Genomic DNA, 17,613 nt, shown 5'->3' with positions numbered 1-17,613 from the left:
TGGCATCACTCGGTCTGAAATCGTGTTTCATCTCGCGTCACACATTATATTTTTCATATAAGTTCCATTAAAAATGCTAGTTTCAATGTCTGGAGCCAACCAGAACTAGATAGTTTCAGACGAATAGCGAAAATACCATTTTATCATAAAACTTATAATGAAATAGAAAGTAATGGTTTATTTTTTATTAAACATTATTCGTAAATTGAATAGTTTTCTTTTGTCATTCTTATTTATGCTAAGTAACAGAATTATAATATGTCAGTACGGTTAATGGTTAGAATGACAATTATAAAGGTATAAAACAAACAAAAAATACTCTGATAGGATTGAAAATAAAGCTGCAACTTCATCTCGCGGGCAGAAAATCGTCATTTTCTGTCCGCCGGAAAGAAATGATTGATTGCTGCCTTTAACAGTCGCATTGGTCTGAAATTGTCTAGTTTCGATTGGCTCAACAGGCATTGAAACTCACATTTTCAATGCTGGTTATATGAAAAATAAATTTTTTTTGTGTGAAAAATAATAAATTAATATATTATGACGGTAATTAGTCAATAAAAAATTATTAATAAGTAATTAAAATAAATTATTAAAAACAAATAATCATAATGATTTCAAATTTTAAGCAAATTAAAGTATTGCGTGTTGCAATATAATTTTGGGAGGATATTTAATTTTTATCTTTTTTCGATTTTTCAAATTGACCTTCGTCTCCACTACATTTAAAAGATATTTTTGAAAAATTATGCCCATACTTTTTCAAAACTATTAAAACTGGAATTTTTAAAACTTTCTCTAAAATTCTCTTCTATGAATTTATACTATGATTCCAAGATAATTTTTAAAAATCAAAAGAGCTTTTATTTCTATGCATCAAAAAAATAAAATCTTATTTTACTTGAATCATTAGACCTCAGACGTTACACCTCCTCTTTGACACTTTGACTTAAGTTGCTCTCGCAAGATGAAAGGCTCCTTCCGACGTTATTTTCCTCAGAGTCTACAATCATCGATCATCAAAGCTGAATAAAAAGTAGTTAGTAAAAGCATGTGTCCGATAGGCTTTTCATCAGCATCACGGTTGGTGTGCTTGACGAACCATTTCATCAGGCTGTTCAAGTGACAATTGCGAAGGAGACTGTGGCGTCGCTTGTACAGCCTTTCGTATCTAATAAAGGCCTTCAGCATCGCTCTATCTTCCATTAACGTCATGAAGACTTCCCCACTTTCACTGTAGATGTGCTATGCGTTTCGGCTGGTGCCACTTTCAGCCCCTTGTACTGATTTGTACGTCTTCTTTCCTTGACGATACAAAATTTACACGAACATACAATACAAAGGATTCTTAGCAACATTGAAATTTTCAGCAACATTATTGTCTTCTCGGCAGTGACGTTGGTACTTTACGACACATTCTAAATTAAAATTCATAAATTACACTTGGAAACACATGATTGGAATTTAATGACAGAATATTGAAGAAGCTTTGTATTTTAAGAAAAAAAAATTAAAAGTTATAGTTTACTCTTGAAAACTTATAGAACCAGAAAACTATTCCTAACTGCTCAAAAAACTTAAGGGGACCCGGTGGTCTAGCGGCCTAAAATTTAAGCTATTTTAAAAAATTTTATTTCTATGTGAAGGTAATGACTAATGCTTTCAAATTTTTTTACACTTATTCTATTACTTATCAACTACACAAAAATGAAAATCAAAACAAAAAAAATTTTTTTATTAAATTAGAAAAATGGCTCTGAAGTCCCTCTTTCAAAAAAAAATGGACCTGACTGGTGGGACTAGATTGATCTCTCCCTCTGATCTGAAATTAAAAACTATGACTGATTTTTAATTAGTATAATTATAGTTATCGTGTATACTAGAATGAAAAAAAAAAATTTTTTTGACAAAATGGCGCGTAGTTAAAAATATTTTTTGAAAACGAGTTTCGGATTTTTACTTTAAACTACGCGCCATTTTGTCAAATATTTTTTTTTTTTTTTTTCATTCTATACACGATAACTATACTTATACTAATTAAAAATCAGTCATATTTTTTAATTTCAGATCAGAGGGAGAGATCAATCTACTTCCACCAGTCAGGTACATTTTTTTTTGAGAGGGGAACTTCAGCGCCATTTTTCTAGTTTAAAAAAAAATTTTTTTTTGTTTTAATTTTCATTTTTGTGTAGTTGATAAGTAATAGAATAAGTGTAAAAAAAAATTGAAAGCATTAGTCATTCTCTTCATATAGAAATAAAATTTTTAAAATAGCTTAAATTTTAGGCCGCTAGACCACCGGGTCCCCTTAACATAACAAATGACTATCACCATAAAATATATAAAATCATAAAAAGGCACAAATTTAGGTCAATATCTTCCTAATGATACTAAATTTGACTATAAAAATGCCTTTTAAAATAAAAATATGTCTTTACGAAATTTTCCATATTTTCTGAATTATTTGGATAACAAATTGATTATCGGCAAGAAATATCAAACCGTAAAAAGACATTAATTCAAGTTATGACTTTTCTGATGTTACATAGTTATCTATATAGAAATCCATTTTATAATGACGACATACCCGTCACAAAATTTTGCTTATTCTCTTAATTATATAAATTAATATTTGACATAAAAACACATTCATATGTATGAAATAAATTTTATCTCGTTCGAAATTCGAATTTATTTAGAAATACTTCAAAAACTTTTCATAATAAATAAACCACCGCTAAAAATTATATGAAACTTCGAAACAGTACAAATTCAATTCAAAATCTTTTCAATGATACTTAATTAAACTGAAAAGCTATGACTTGAGCTTATTGAGAGAAATAATATTTCTTCCATTGAAATTTAAACTTTGTCCTAAGCGTGTTAACTTAAAAAAAGTAAAAAAATAATCATATTTTAATCTTTACTTCAGAAGTCTTCAAGAGTGAAGTCGTGGGTGATTGAAGATAAAGAAGATAAAGAATAGACTTTATATTTAGAATTTTCAAGCTCCACACATCGACTGTGTCAACATTATTATACCGCGGATTCCCAGGAGAGTGCTCGTACACACGCCATTAACAAGAGCGAATAGATCAGAGAAGTGGTTTCTTTAAATATGAATCAGACTATGTTACTGCTAAGAGAAAAGTGGTTATATCAAAACATCTCTCTGGAGATTTAAACCTCCACCACTCTAAAATAAAATTCTAAGGCTCCAGATTATTTTGTAATTATAATTATCATAATGTTTAAATAACAGTCGAAAGTAAAAATGAAAACGAGAACGTCAACAATACAAACCATCTGCGACAAGATGGTCCACCCAGAAAAAATTTGAAAAAAGCTACTGGTAAAAGCCAGAACAAAAAAGTAACTACTAGAAGAAATTTTTGCTAACATGAAAAATATTTAACTCGAGATAGTGAAAAGCTCTGACAACTAGACGGTGGTTCTGTCTTTCGATTAAACAAAAAGCTCCACAGAAATTTTAACGCGACTGAAGTAAAAAAAGCGATGTGAAAACAAAAAACAATATGAGAAGACAGATCAAACAACGCCTTGGGATTTATTCTTTTTAGTGAGCCAACGAAATCCAATTGGGGATAAAATAACGGAATAGTGTCAAGATTTAACAATTTATCATCAATTAAACTTCGTTTGACAAGTGATAAGTATTTAAAAGTAATAAAATTTATCGATCATGCGCACCCACCTAAGGCAGATGAACTCGATCGTGTTTGTGCGTATCGCTTCATTCGGAACTAATTATATAATTGATGATTGTTAATAACATTGTTTTTTAGGATATTTAATGCATGTTAGACGACGCTACAAGTAATCAATTACATAACCATCTTCGAACAAGATTCTCCATATAATTTATTCATAAGAGTTTAAATTGATATCATTAGAAAATTAGATATTCGTAACTCAGAAAAAATAACTTTTAAAAATTTTTATTAAATTTTTTATGTTTCAAAAAGAGATGTTAAATGTTTAATTTCTCCAAAACATTCATATGTAAACGTCGCTGATTCTACAATTCCAGCTCGAGTTTTCTACACAAAAATGAATGTATGCCACATGTCTATGTATATATGTCAACGCATATGTCAGTATGAATGCTTCAACATCTATGTCGAGCATATATAAAATTTATGAAACATCGTTTTTGTGCGCACGTATATTTTACATTTGTTTCACGAATATACTATAAGGGTTCATATTTCGAGCACATCATTCTTTAAATTTTTTTTAAATATTCAAAACTTTAAAAACATTTTTTTCTTGTAATCGGTTGAAAATTGTTCAACTATTGTGTATTTTATGGGGTTTTCTTAATTTGTTAGAACATACGTCATTATTTAGACGCCAGAATTAAAAATTAATCCGTGTTATTGAATATTGTTCTTGAAATTAATGTTTATAAGATAAAAAGATGTTTATATGATATAAGTGTTATTATTATTAGAAGTGTGACTAAAGAAGATCATATATATTTTTTGGCTAAGTATGAGCCAGTCGATAGCAAAAACGCTCCTTGTAAAGATATTCCTTTCAAATCATAATCTTTTTAATAACAGCATTATATTTAATTAATTAAATTTTTAAATAATTTTAAATAATAGACACATAATCCAAAAAAATTGTTCGCATAAAACAGAAAAAATTAAAAATTAACCACACAAATAGAAAGGTTAGCTTGACTTAAAAGCAAAAAATTTTATAATGAGGAAAACAATAAATTTCTTGAGTCACGAGAAAAAATGCTTGAGCTAAGATAAAATTCTTAGTATGAAAAAAATTTCTTCGTTCGAGATTTTTTTCTCTTGTCCTAAGAAATTTATAGTTTTGGTTCAAGAATTTTTGTCTTGAGTCAAACTAATCTTTCTACCAGTTCACTAAATTTACTTCCAATTGTTAAATTTTTGAAAATATTGTATTGAAAATCCTTGAGTTATCTTCACAATATCAACTCAACGGTTAAGCATAGAAACTCCGAGTAATAAAACATGACTGAAATGAATCGAACATCATTTTAAAAAAATAATCATAATGATCACAATGAATGAAGCATACGCTTATATATCTGTATTGAAATTACGGCATGGTTATATATATATATATACGCTACGAATGAGCTTAAAAAATTTCTAACAAAGGGCTGACCGGCCAATTAGCATCTAAAGGACTCTCGATAGAATTATACCGGTTCAACAACTATAAGGTGGTTGAATACTTTACAAGGGAATAGAAGAGTACTTTAAGAAAATAATTTGTTGATTTTCCTTTTTACAGAATACTAACTCAAAAGCTGAGAGTATATATGTATATATATTTTATGTATTTACTTATTCGTCCAGAAAGGTATAAGCTTTTTGTACTTGAACTTTGAATAATTTATATTGAAAGAACAACAATATCTCCTGACTTCATTGAAATCGAGTAGTTGAAAAGTTCCCTAGTAAGCACCTTCTTTATGTACGGTATATCGAATCGAGTGTGTAGAGTCTGTTGATAATGCAGAAAAAGCTCTTCGGAACAAAAAACCAAGCTACTTTTATATTAGCTCGAAACTTTACAATCGGCAGAAAAGTACTCTATTTTTTTATTCGCCGTCGATAACACGCTGTTTTACTCGATAGAGCTTTTCAAGCTTTCGTGAGATGGTAAAGAGGGAAACCATCTTTTATGACATCAGGGAATTCATTTCAATAGAAAAAAAATTCGTCGTTAAGATCAATTTTTAATAAAAAAAATTTTTATCTCAAATATCAACAAAGATATTAAGAAAATTATATCCCAAGTTAGCGTCCAAATAAAATTTTTTGAATATCGAAAAAAAAATTTGTCGTCAAGTGCAGAAATAAAAGTATCGCAGTTTATTTTTTTTTTCTTGTTAATTACTATGAAAAATTATGCTCCGATTTTAATTCTTCTCAGATTTCTCTGCTCTAATGAAAAAAAAAAAAATTATTTTCCACTCAGTAATTAATAACAAAAAAAATGTAGATATTATTTTTAGTCATCTATGAACGGGTTTTTTTTTTTAGACGAAGCATTTATCTCACCGGAATCCAGCATTTTATTTTTCTAGTTATTTTTTTCCAAACGAACGAAATTTGATGATTGTTCCATAAAAAACTGGTAGTTTTTTAACAATCGTAATAAAATAACTACTTTATTATATCCTTTACACTCTCCTTTTTTTTTTTTTAAGCGATTCAAACAGTATGAATCTCACAAGTTTGGTTGGTAACGAAAATTATGAGCGGAGCTTTTATTAGAGGTACTTTCTTTCACTTCTACCAAGACTCATTATAAAGTATTGTAAAAAAACAAGTCCACTTGACTGCCATTCGCTTTTTATATTACATTCACTGACTCGCATAACAGTATAATCACAAAGCTGTGATGAAAAAAAAACTAGATGAATAAATCGTTAAAAAAAAGTGAGGACACATATTTTTTTATGTCCTATAGATTAATGCTCTCACTAATTTTATGTACCACCTCCGATCTACAATTTAAGCTCACGTCTCGAACTCATGAATTTCCGATTATTATCATTATTTTTATTATTATTTTAACTATTAAATACAAAATATTTTTCGTAGGGAAAAATATCAATACATTAGTTGACTGCATTATTTTTGTCGATTATATCGAAATGCCACCGGAGCTTTTGCATACCAACAAACGTCGATTGTTCAATTGCATACACATCAGGTACATACAAAAGGAATTTCAGGTTGCTTAATTGCATATATTGATGTATTGTATGTGACAAATTTCTCAATAATAATTCAATTGTTGAAAAAAAGTTATTTGTTTTTTTAATTTTTGCTTTTGATCTCTCGAAGCGAATTTTCCAAAACTAACACTAAATCTTGAAAATTAAAAATTCCAAGTTTTTAAGAAAATTTTTACCGAAAAAATATTACTTCAATGGGTAACCGAGAAAAAATTTTTAAATAGATAACTTTTCGATTTTTTGCAAATGATTGATTTTCATAGCGGGAAGTTGAAAATAAAAAAAAAAAAAAGATACAATGCTTATAATGTCATGAATTTTTTTTCTATAGTCGAAACGAACAACATTTTATCAACTTTTTTATATGACAGAAACTAAGTCGATGATTATTACCAAAATTGTGCAAAATTCATAATAAGTTAAGTACACGGAAAAAAGTAAACTGTAAAATTCACTCGGATTCCGGTTAATTTTTATAGTTTCAAACAATACAGCGGACATCGGGGTGGCACAAATGTAAATATTACAAAACTTAATGTAGATAGTGTAAAAGCCACAATTTCTAATTTAATATCGAAAATGTGATTAGTGGCTGTCACTATAGGAAATAACGACTCTCTCATCTTACAAAATTATAGTTTCAAATAGTAAAAATTGCCGTTCCAATATATAGTCTACACTATGAGGAGAAGGGGAAAGTCTCACACTCGGAGAATTTACCATTTGAAACAGTAAAAATTCCACTCTTAAAATATATATTTTACCAGTCCGAGCAAATCAATAATTATTTTGATTTTTAGCGTTGCGTTTAAAATTTACCATTTTACTTTGTAAATATTGACGTTACTTGTATAGAAAATTTAGTAACCCTAGTAGAAATGATCAATTTTTCACTTGATTAAATCTAGTATCTGCCCTGTTAAAAAACTCCTATAAGATCCCATCAAAAGCGACAAAAGCCACTTAGAAACCAATAAAATTTATAGGTTTCTAAGTGGCTTTTGTCGCTTTTGATGGGATCCTATCGGAAATTTTAAACAGGGTGGCTAGCGATTATATCTAGTAACTGGCCAGCAATCAAATCCAGTAACTGGCTAGCGAAACTAGGTAAAAACTAGAAATTGCGGCACCTACAACTAAATCGTAAACATTGGTTACACCGATGTTCTACTTATACTAGTGTGTGTATGTTTATTTTTTCACTTTAACCTGTAAGTTGAGGTATCTTTAGTAAACATTAAGAAACAGTGTAAATAATTAAAAATAATTGTGTATTTCAATAAAAAAATAATTTGTTATATATTTGAAAAAATAGATAAAATAAAAAAAATCGACATACCGAATTACGGTTGTGGGCATCAATCAAAACAAATACTCCAGACTGTCATCGAGATAAATTATTAAAAATTTAATAATTATTTCGTTTATTAATCACCACTATTTTTATCATTATTATTACTACACTTATAAATAATTTTTTAACATCAAAGGATTTAATAAATATTTATTAACAGTTAATAAATATTTATTAACAGTTAATAAATATTTATTAATGATCAATGAATATTTGTTAACTGTTAATACATGATAATAATTCAATTCACTAAATAAATTAACATTTTTAATATTTAAAAATGTAAAAGATAATTATGAGCTGTGATAGAATTCGGTATGTTACAATAAACGTTATTATAATGTGATATAATTATTGCAAATAATTTACAAAGATGATTTTTATTTATAAGCAATATTCATATCATATGACATTGCAAGCGAAACAAATTCACTGAACAAAATATTTATTAACTGTTAATAAATATTTGTTAACTTTTAATAAATACTTATTAACTATTAATAAATGTACTTTCCTCACAAATAAATATTTATTAAATGGTAAAAAATATTCATTAAAATTTAATAAATTAAATAATTGTCTTCAAATAAATTAAATTATTAATAGTTAAAAAATCCTTCTATCAGTGTATAATTTTGAATTGTAACCAACTTATCCACATTTAATTTTAAATCTCATAATAAAATTGAGATGAAATATATGTGGCATCAAACTATTCGTAACATGATTGGTCGAATATATCATAAGCATGAAAATATAGACAAATGCTATACTCAGGCGCGTGCTTGCGCGCGCAAAATTCAATTCTAGTAACCTCAAATCCTACAACTGTCGCCATGTTTTATTTGATGTCTAGTAAAACTGGCCAGTTACTAAATAGTTACTGGATATTATACTAGCCAGTTCCTAGCTTAAGCCTAGTTAAACTAGCCAGTTACTGGCTAGATACTCGATTGCATTTCTACTAGGGAACTGTAGTTTATATGTTTTACATATCATACGATCATTTTTTAGATACGGAATGATAAATATCAAAGTCAAAATTCTTAATTATTATACTTCAACATTTTCGACTTTCACATAACGAATATTACTGTTTGAAATAGTAATATTTTCTTCCATGTAAATAATAAATTGTAGCATTTAAATGATAAATATTATAAAGTGATTGTTAAAATCACGGTTTTATTGTTTGAAATGATAATTTTTTCCAGTTGATCATTACTTATTATAAATCGACTATTTTTTATTACAGTTTACTTTTTTCCGTATATAAAAATAACCTAGGATTAAATCTTTTTCCAGTAGAAAGCTCAACTTTGTGGAGTATTATTGTTGCAATGAACATTTATTTTCGAAAAAAAAATTATTATCCATCAGTGTAAGAAATTTTAAATAGTTTCGGAAAAAATTAATTTCAAAGCCTTATTTATTTCAAAATGCAGATTTAAGAATGACATTCATAATGATACTAATCTCTTTTTACACCGACTACTTACAAATGCTGTTCTATGTTATGTAGTAACGAAGTGTTTTTACTACATGATTTTAGAATTAATTAGTGGGAAATATTTGAATAAACAAAATACTGCATTTAATTTTAATCAACAACTCAAAATCTAGTAGACAAATTGATGCCGAATACAAACTAGTATCCAATCCTCAAAGTTAATAAATTGTTCTGATGATGCGAAAACGATTTGAATCATCCATTATTCAAACGTTATAACAAATCGTTTAAAAGTTTTTGTATCATAAAGACTGAAAGTCCGAGTTTGAATGTTTCTCTCCGGTGAAAACAATACAATATTAGAGCAATGCGAATAAATACAAGTTATCTAGATGAAAGGTCATATTTACAACCCTCGAGATTAAAACATGACTCATCCTGCCCGCTGCTTAGTTTCTAACTTCATTTAATTAAAATTTAATATCTAAGTAACTAAACGGTTAATCGTTTTTAAATTTTGGGATTAGATAAATGACGTATTTATTTATACGTATATTTAATTTCAAAGCTCAAAGTTGGAAATTATTTTTTACATTAGATTCGCTCGAACTTCCTTGAGCTCGTCAGAATCCCATTCATTTATTGTGTATCTCAAAATAACGAAGCAAGTTGCCAGTGACAGTTGAAACATACGCCATTAGCCACAAATTGTCCCGTTTCGACTGGCCACAGACATTGAAACTTGAAATTTCAGTCGAGTTCATAAAAAAATATGATATAAAATTAAATACGATTATCAACTCTCACTTTTATCATAAACGAAACATAAGTTAATTAATGTTTCAAATAATATAAATTGATGTGGAAAAAAAATAAAATATACACGATATTCCACATCCAATATACATCTTTCCTTTCCATCATTTGTGATTTTTTGCTTGATAATAAGTTGAAACATATTTTAAAATGAAGTCTGAAACTGATATCTAAACTTTTTTAAATACATTGAAATATTTCACAACTAGTAAGTCACTGTCGAACAGCAAAAAATACTGTATCGTACCAGTGAAAAACAAAAGGAACAAAAGTGCATTTACGGTTAAAATGAAGCATTTTGCTGTGAAGTACGAATAGAGTTCTGATATGATCAGAGGGCTGTCAAAGTAAAACAAAAATAGAACGAAACGAAAAAATTCGATATCTGGATACAACTTATAATTTACTACAATACTGTGCTCAGTGCTCAACTATAATAACAATGATAGTACATTGTTAAAAACATTCTGACTTTCATAGCAGGACGTTAAAAATAATATCTATTTTTAACTTCCCGGTAAAAAAATCGAAGATTTTCAAAAATCGGGAAGTTATTGTTTTCACCCCGTTTTGCAAAAATCGAGTTTTCATCGGATCTCGACGTTTGAAGGTCATAGGAAGCTTCCCTGACTACTCCCGCGAGGTTGTCACTGTGTGTGTGTGTGTGTGTGTGTGTGTGTGTGTGTGTGTGTGTGTGTTTTGTAGGGGAATCCTTTACGGATTCTAGGCATAGCTGTTTGGCCTGGATATGTGGCGACTCGACGCAGCGTCATACTAACTCGACACTAACGCCCCTACCCACTAAACCCTAAACCCCTTTTCCTTCTTTCCTCTAATCCCTCATGGAAACCGCCGTCAGGCATTACTTCGTGAAGGGAGGATCTAGCTAGTGCTCTTCCTTCTGGTGGCTAAGGTGTTAACTATCTTCCTTCTATCTTCTGCTATTTGCTCTTTTTCTTTCGGTGGAACGCAAGTCTTTAAGGACTTCTGTTGCAAACGTGTTGGTAGCGTTCCAGGCAGCTTCTGATGACAACATTGCTTCTACTAGTGAATCTGGTTGCATTCTCTGGTTCAGGATCCTCTCCAGTTCTTCACGCTGTGGATCGAAACGAGGACATACAAAGAAGACGTGCTCCGCGTCTTCAGCAGCTCCTGGGCAGGACGGGCACTGAAGAGTCATCGTGCTTAAAGCGGTGTAGATACTCTAGAAAACACCCATGTCCCGACAACATCTGCGTAAGATAGTAATTGACCTCACCGTGATTCCGGTTAAGCCAAATGTCGACCCGAGGTATGAGACGGTGCGTCCACCTACCCTTCTCTGCAGCATCCCATTGTAGTTGCCATCGGCCTATGCTCTTCTGCCATTCTTCAATTCTAAGTTCTTCCGGGCTCAGTGCAGTTGACCTTTTTCGTTGGTAAAGGGCCCGTCTTTCCTCTGCTAGAACTCTAAGAGGTAGGGTTCCAGCAATGACGCACACTGCTTCTTCTGATATAGTGCGGAAGGCACTAGCTACTCGTAGGGGACTCAGTCGGTATATTGGTCCAGCTTTTCTCCATGATTCTTGGGTTTCCAGTGCATCAGCCCAAATGGATATTCCGTAAGTGAGCACTGATGTGACTACTGATGACAATAGTAGCCTCCTGCTCTGCATTGGGCCTCCGATGTTAGGCATCAGCCGTGCGAGACTAGCCCTCACTACTGACGCTTTGGCACTGACATGTTCCACCTGCTGTTTGAAGTTGAGTCGTGCATCCAGCATCACTCCCAGATAACGGATAAATGGTTGTGATGTGATTTCTTGTTCTCCGACTCTCAACTTGATGGTTTCTACCGTTTTTCTGCTGGTGATGAGCACTGCCTCGGTTTTATGCTTGGCTAGTTGCAAGTTCATCACATGTCCATCAACAAATTGACTCGTCTGAATGTAATATCAAATGCCATTTCTATCTCTTCGAGGTGCTTTGCGACAATCACGACAGCTACGTCATCCGCATATGCTACAAGTTTGACTCCCGTAGGCAATGCTATTCTCAGGAGGCCATCATACATGATGTTCCATAGCAGAGGACCTAAGACTGATCCCTGTGGCACTCCTCCGGAGATTTCGTACACTTCCGTACCATTCGTCGTGTCATATTTCAGGAGCCTGTTCGTGAAGTAGCTCGCTACTATTCTGCGAAGGTATCCTGGTATGTTTTTTTCTTCTAGAGTGTGTGTGTGTGTGTGTGTGTGTGTGTGTGTGTGTGTGTGTGTGTGTGTGTGTGTGTGTGTGTGTGTGTGTGTGTGTGTGTGTGTGTGTGTGAAAGTATGTGAACCGCTTATAACTTTTTAACGGCTTATCCGATTTTATCGCGGTTGGTGCCATTTGAAAGGGCTTGGCTAAATTTAGATTTTGAGTATAATTTGAACCGATTCGGATCAGTAGATTTTGAGAAATCTTAAAAAAACTAAGAAAAAAAATTTGTTCAAATGTGGTTTTTTTTGGATAACTTTTAAACGGCTCCACCGATCGATTCCAAAAACTAATCAGCTCTAGACAATAAAAAACCACGTCGATCGCCACCACGCTGGTCGAAATCGGTTAATTCGTTCGAGAAATATCGTGAACGAAAGAAAACCAAAAAAATTATATTTTCGAAATTACTCCGAAATTTTTGGTTCCATAAATTAAAACCTGAAAATTCTTTATGAAGCTGATAAAACTGCGTTGAATGCCGCCAACCGCGTGAAAATCGGTTGATCCATTCAAAAGTTATTGAGGTTTGAAAATTCCAAAAGTAGTGTTCTATGAAACCTCTATCAGACTTTTGAACTCGAAGAGCTCAAATGCATAGAAATACTATCTCTTCGAGCTCAGCGAACTAAAAATATCACATAAATTATATTTTGAGCCCAAAAATCTCAAAAACGTCATAAGTACAATTTTAAGCGCCCAGGTATGAAATTAACGGGAAGTTGCAGGGATGGCAATTTACTAATTTTTTTCAAATGTATCATCAATTGTTATCAGTTCATTGAGACATAAAATAACAGAAGCTTTTACTTGAAATAAAATTTAAAAAAATTGCATTTATAAATTTAATTTGACTAAAAAATTACTCATTTTCGATACCAAAGAATTTTTGTAATTCAATATCATTAGAAATGTACGTACAAAGAACTCTTTGGATAACATTCATTCTTAAATAATTCAAACTCAATTAAAGGTGCTTTTGCTTCAAGCGAAAAATTTTGTTTGAAATAGTTTTCACTATGTTTAAGGTACTACCCTCGTTCAGAGATTTACCGTTCAGAATTTGATGAAATTTGATGTATTAGTAAATTATAGTAAGATAATAAGCCCACTAAATTTTTCAAAAGGTCAAGAGAACCAGTAAAAAAATATTGAGCTTTTAAAGTTTTATTGTTAAACATTATTATTATGTCCTATGAGAAATTACAGTTTTTATATTATTTTATAAAGTGACGATCAAATTTCGGATAAAAATTTAGGTGATAAAACAAAATAACATATTGAATGCTTTGTGTACTTAAAAGTACAGATTCAGAGCATGTGATGGTAATAATTAATAATTAATAGAAAAACTTTCAAAAATTAATTCTATCTCTGTTCCTCTAATGCACCTTTACAGATGAAAATCAACTCCATAAATCAAATAAGGCTTATTTATATAAAACATTTGACACTTGTGGTATCAGTGGTAATGTCAAATAAAAAATATTAAAGTCAAAAAAATTACTCTTTTACTTTTAGATTAATAATTTATTGATAGATAAAGAAAAAAAAAACTGAGATAAAATAAAAATTCAATTTGGAATGTGTTCGATGAATTTGTGTGGCACTAACCATCAAGCTTACAGGAGTTGTTTATTTAAAGATACAATTACTAGAAAAATATCGATCATACTAAAACGATCTTTTCAAGCTAAACTGAACTGAATTTTGAATGAATGCAATTCTAAGATAGAAATTGCAGTCAAGTAACGTCTTATAATTTAACAAGCAATCTTCTAAGTGACTTTCACAAGTTTGTAACGTATAACCCATCTATTTTACTAAGGTACTAATAATAATAATGATGATAACGATGATGATGATGATGATGATGATGATGATGATGATGATTATACTAATGATGATAAATAAAAATCGTAATAGCTTTCAAATAAAATTTTTTGCTGTTATATACTACGATTTTAAATATCATGTACTTGCTACGTCAAAATTTGTTTTATAACTTTCGAGCGGTTTTGTGTGGATTAAAAAATTTCTACAAATACGTTAAATAATAGTTACACTGTATATAACAAGTAAAAATTATACTATAAAAACGGTCTCAAGTGTGTTGAACTAGCAATATCATATTAGTTCAATTATAGCCTGCAAATCTTCAATTTTGTTACCTACCGTTATTCTATGAAATGAATATATCTCTTATTCGTGCATGCAGATATTTGTTTAATTGACCAATGCATATTATTATTGCATCAATTCATAGTATACTATCGATTTACTGTACAGCAGTTATTAGAAACTGATGTTATTTAATTTCAATGTAAATAGTCTACCAAATTCTATCAGGTTTTACAATTAGACGAGAGAGAAATTTCAAATTGAGCAATTTTTAATATTGATAAAAAAAACTAAATCTTCATTTAGTTTATTACCTTGCATTGTCTTAAGAATAAGTAATGTAATATTTATAATTACAGCGTTCTTTAATCAGGGACGAGGCGCGTATCGAGCGCTCGGAACTCCGGACTTCAGAGGCGTCAAAGGAGGGTAGAACTGCACGTCTTCACAAGAGAACATCGGAGAATGAGCATTTTGAAGTAGAGGAAGGATTCTTATATGGAGCAGGAATCGCCGATTAAAAATATGTAAGTATTATGTACCATTCTACAAGTAAAATTGTCGAAAACTTGTCTCAAAACTTTGAACGCGTTTTTCTCGGAACTACTTTTTTCGAGCTGGCGGTAAGGATATTTCGAGTTCTAATGAACTGATTTACTTCAAATTTGAAGAAGATGTTCTCTATACGTCGCTTCATCTCATGAACCCTGCCCAAAACTATAACTTCTCATTTAGTATTTTTAAAAAATTCGGAACTGTTAAAAAAATATGAAAAAAAAAAATTTTTTTTTCAAACTGCCGCCATTTAAAAAAAAAATTTTTTTTTAACTTATCCAAGAGTTATACGATAGCGGCATCTATAATAATTAAGAATCCGTCTGTTTTTTATGTTTCAGATCACCAGGAAGGTTGGAATAATGCACGCCAGGACACCCTCTTTTTTTTTGACCCCCCACTTTGACTGCTCATAACTTTGTCAATTTTAATTTTTTTTTTTTATTAATTTTTTTATGTAATAATAAAACATCAATAAACAAATGATAAAAAAAATTGATTGTAAAAATATTTTTTGTTTCCTTCGTACAGCGCTTCTAAAACCGGGCGAAATTCATGCCTTTACAGTAGAATACTCCCTTAAATAATGCAATAAGATTCATCTTTAATCTTCGCCGAGATGAACATATTACACCGTATAGGCAAGAATTAAAATGGTTATCAGTTAAATCTAGAAGACTTTATTTTCTAGCTACTTATTTTTATAAATTGTTATCTATTGGTAAGCCTAGTTATCTAAGAGAATTATTTAGAGAAGATGATTCAAGAAAGTCTGAGAGATTAGCGATCAAAAACAATAATGTTAATTTTTTAATTCCAAAATTCTCAACATCATATCTGGAACATTCATTTGTGATTTCAGCAATACGTCTCTGGCAAAAACTACCAGTAGATGTATTAGACGCGAGTTCCTTAGAGATATTTAAAAATAACATGTTTGAGTATCTATTATCTAATGATTTCTAACATAATTGTTAATTTGACGTCTCTACCTTACCTGTGCAATATATGTATTTTAATTGAATCTATGGAATTTTAAATCTTAATTCATAAGTTTACGATATAGTTTATTTCAAATCATTCTAACTCAAGGGCCTTAAAAGCGTATTCTTATTATAATTGGCCTTGTTTAAATCTCAGTGTTTAAATTTTATTAACTAAATTCTATTATCTAAATCATATTAATAAATCTAAATTTTAATATACCAAAAAATTAAAAAATCTCAATATTTAAATATTCATAACTATAAACCAAAACTTATATCCAAATATTACAATTAATTATTCAGCTGAATATTTTAATGTAGCCTCTTATCTATATTTTGTATTTTATATAATTTTAAATAACTTTGTAAATAATCTAATGTATACTTATATTCATACACATTTCAAATGTAATTTAAATACCTTGCCATTCGGCCTGTGCCTTGGCATTTATCATGAATAAATAAATAAAAAATAAATAAGTTAGAATTATGTACACTAATAAAAAAAAATACTAGAAAAAAAAATTTTTTTTTACTTAAAAACATATATTTTAAATAATTATCAGGAATTTATTTTCTTATGTAAAGTGTTCATCAATCTGATTGAAATAATTTTTACTCGATTCAACTAAAACTATTTGTTTGTTTGTCTATCATAATTGTCGTATTGGACATATAAAATTTGCCCTCTGCCGGAGATATTTTATTCTATCGAGATTTGCTTATTTCGCAATATCGTATTTTAATTTGTAACTTTTATGAACAAGATCACGTCAAGTGGACCGCTCATTTTCAACTTGATCATGAAAATTAAGTCTATGTATTTTTTTTCCTGAATAGCCACTATGAAAAATTAATCTTCTAAACGATTTTTCAAAATTTTTATCGTAACAATTTTTTTTATAATAAAAAATTTGAATCAGAAAAAAATATATAGACTCAATTTTCATAATCAAGTGGTAAATAGGGGGTCCACTTGACGTGATCTTGCTCTTATGATTTTGGCGAAAAAACTTTCTGTAAAATAATAAAAAATTTATTGTTACAATATGTTTCAAAGACATAGAAATATGATTCAATACAAAAATGATAAAAAAATATATGTAGTGTGCAAGTATGTCCAAGAACCTATAAAGGTTATACACTGATAGAAGGATTTGTTTATAATTAAAAAGATTTGTTAATATTTAACAAATCATTTATTAGAAGCCATTTGTTAGTCCTTAAAAAATATTCCTTAGTATTTAAAAAGATTTATTAATATTTAATAAATGAATATCAGATTTATTAAATACAAACAAATCATTTTAAATACTAACAAATATTTGTTCAATACT

General features: G+C 29.8%; 1 protein-coding gene across 1 annotated transcript in view; it reads right to left on the bottom strand.

The window, feature by feature from the left end:
- LOC123259718 overlaps positions 1–17,613 on the bottom strand; it is a 258,178-nt gene that overhangs the window by 207,619 nt on the left and 32,946 nt on the right. The window lies entirely within an intron of this gene.

Source organism: Cotesia glomerata, linkage group LG2 (genome assembly GCF_020080835.1).
Source record: "Cotesia glomerata isolate CgM1 linkage group LG2, MPM_Cglom_v2.3, whole genome shotgun sequence".
Taxonomy (NCBI): domain Eukaryota; kingdom Metazoa; phylum Arthropoda; class Insecta; order Hymenoptera; family Braconidae; genus Cotesia; species Cotesia glomerata.
This window is presented reverse-complemented; position numbering and strand designations above follow the sequence as displayed.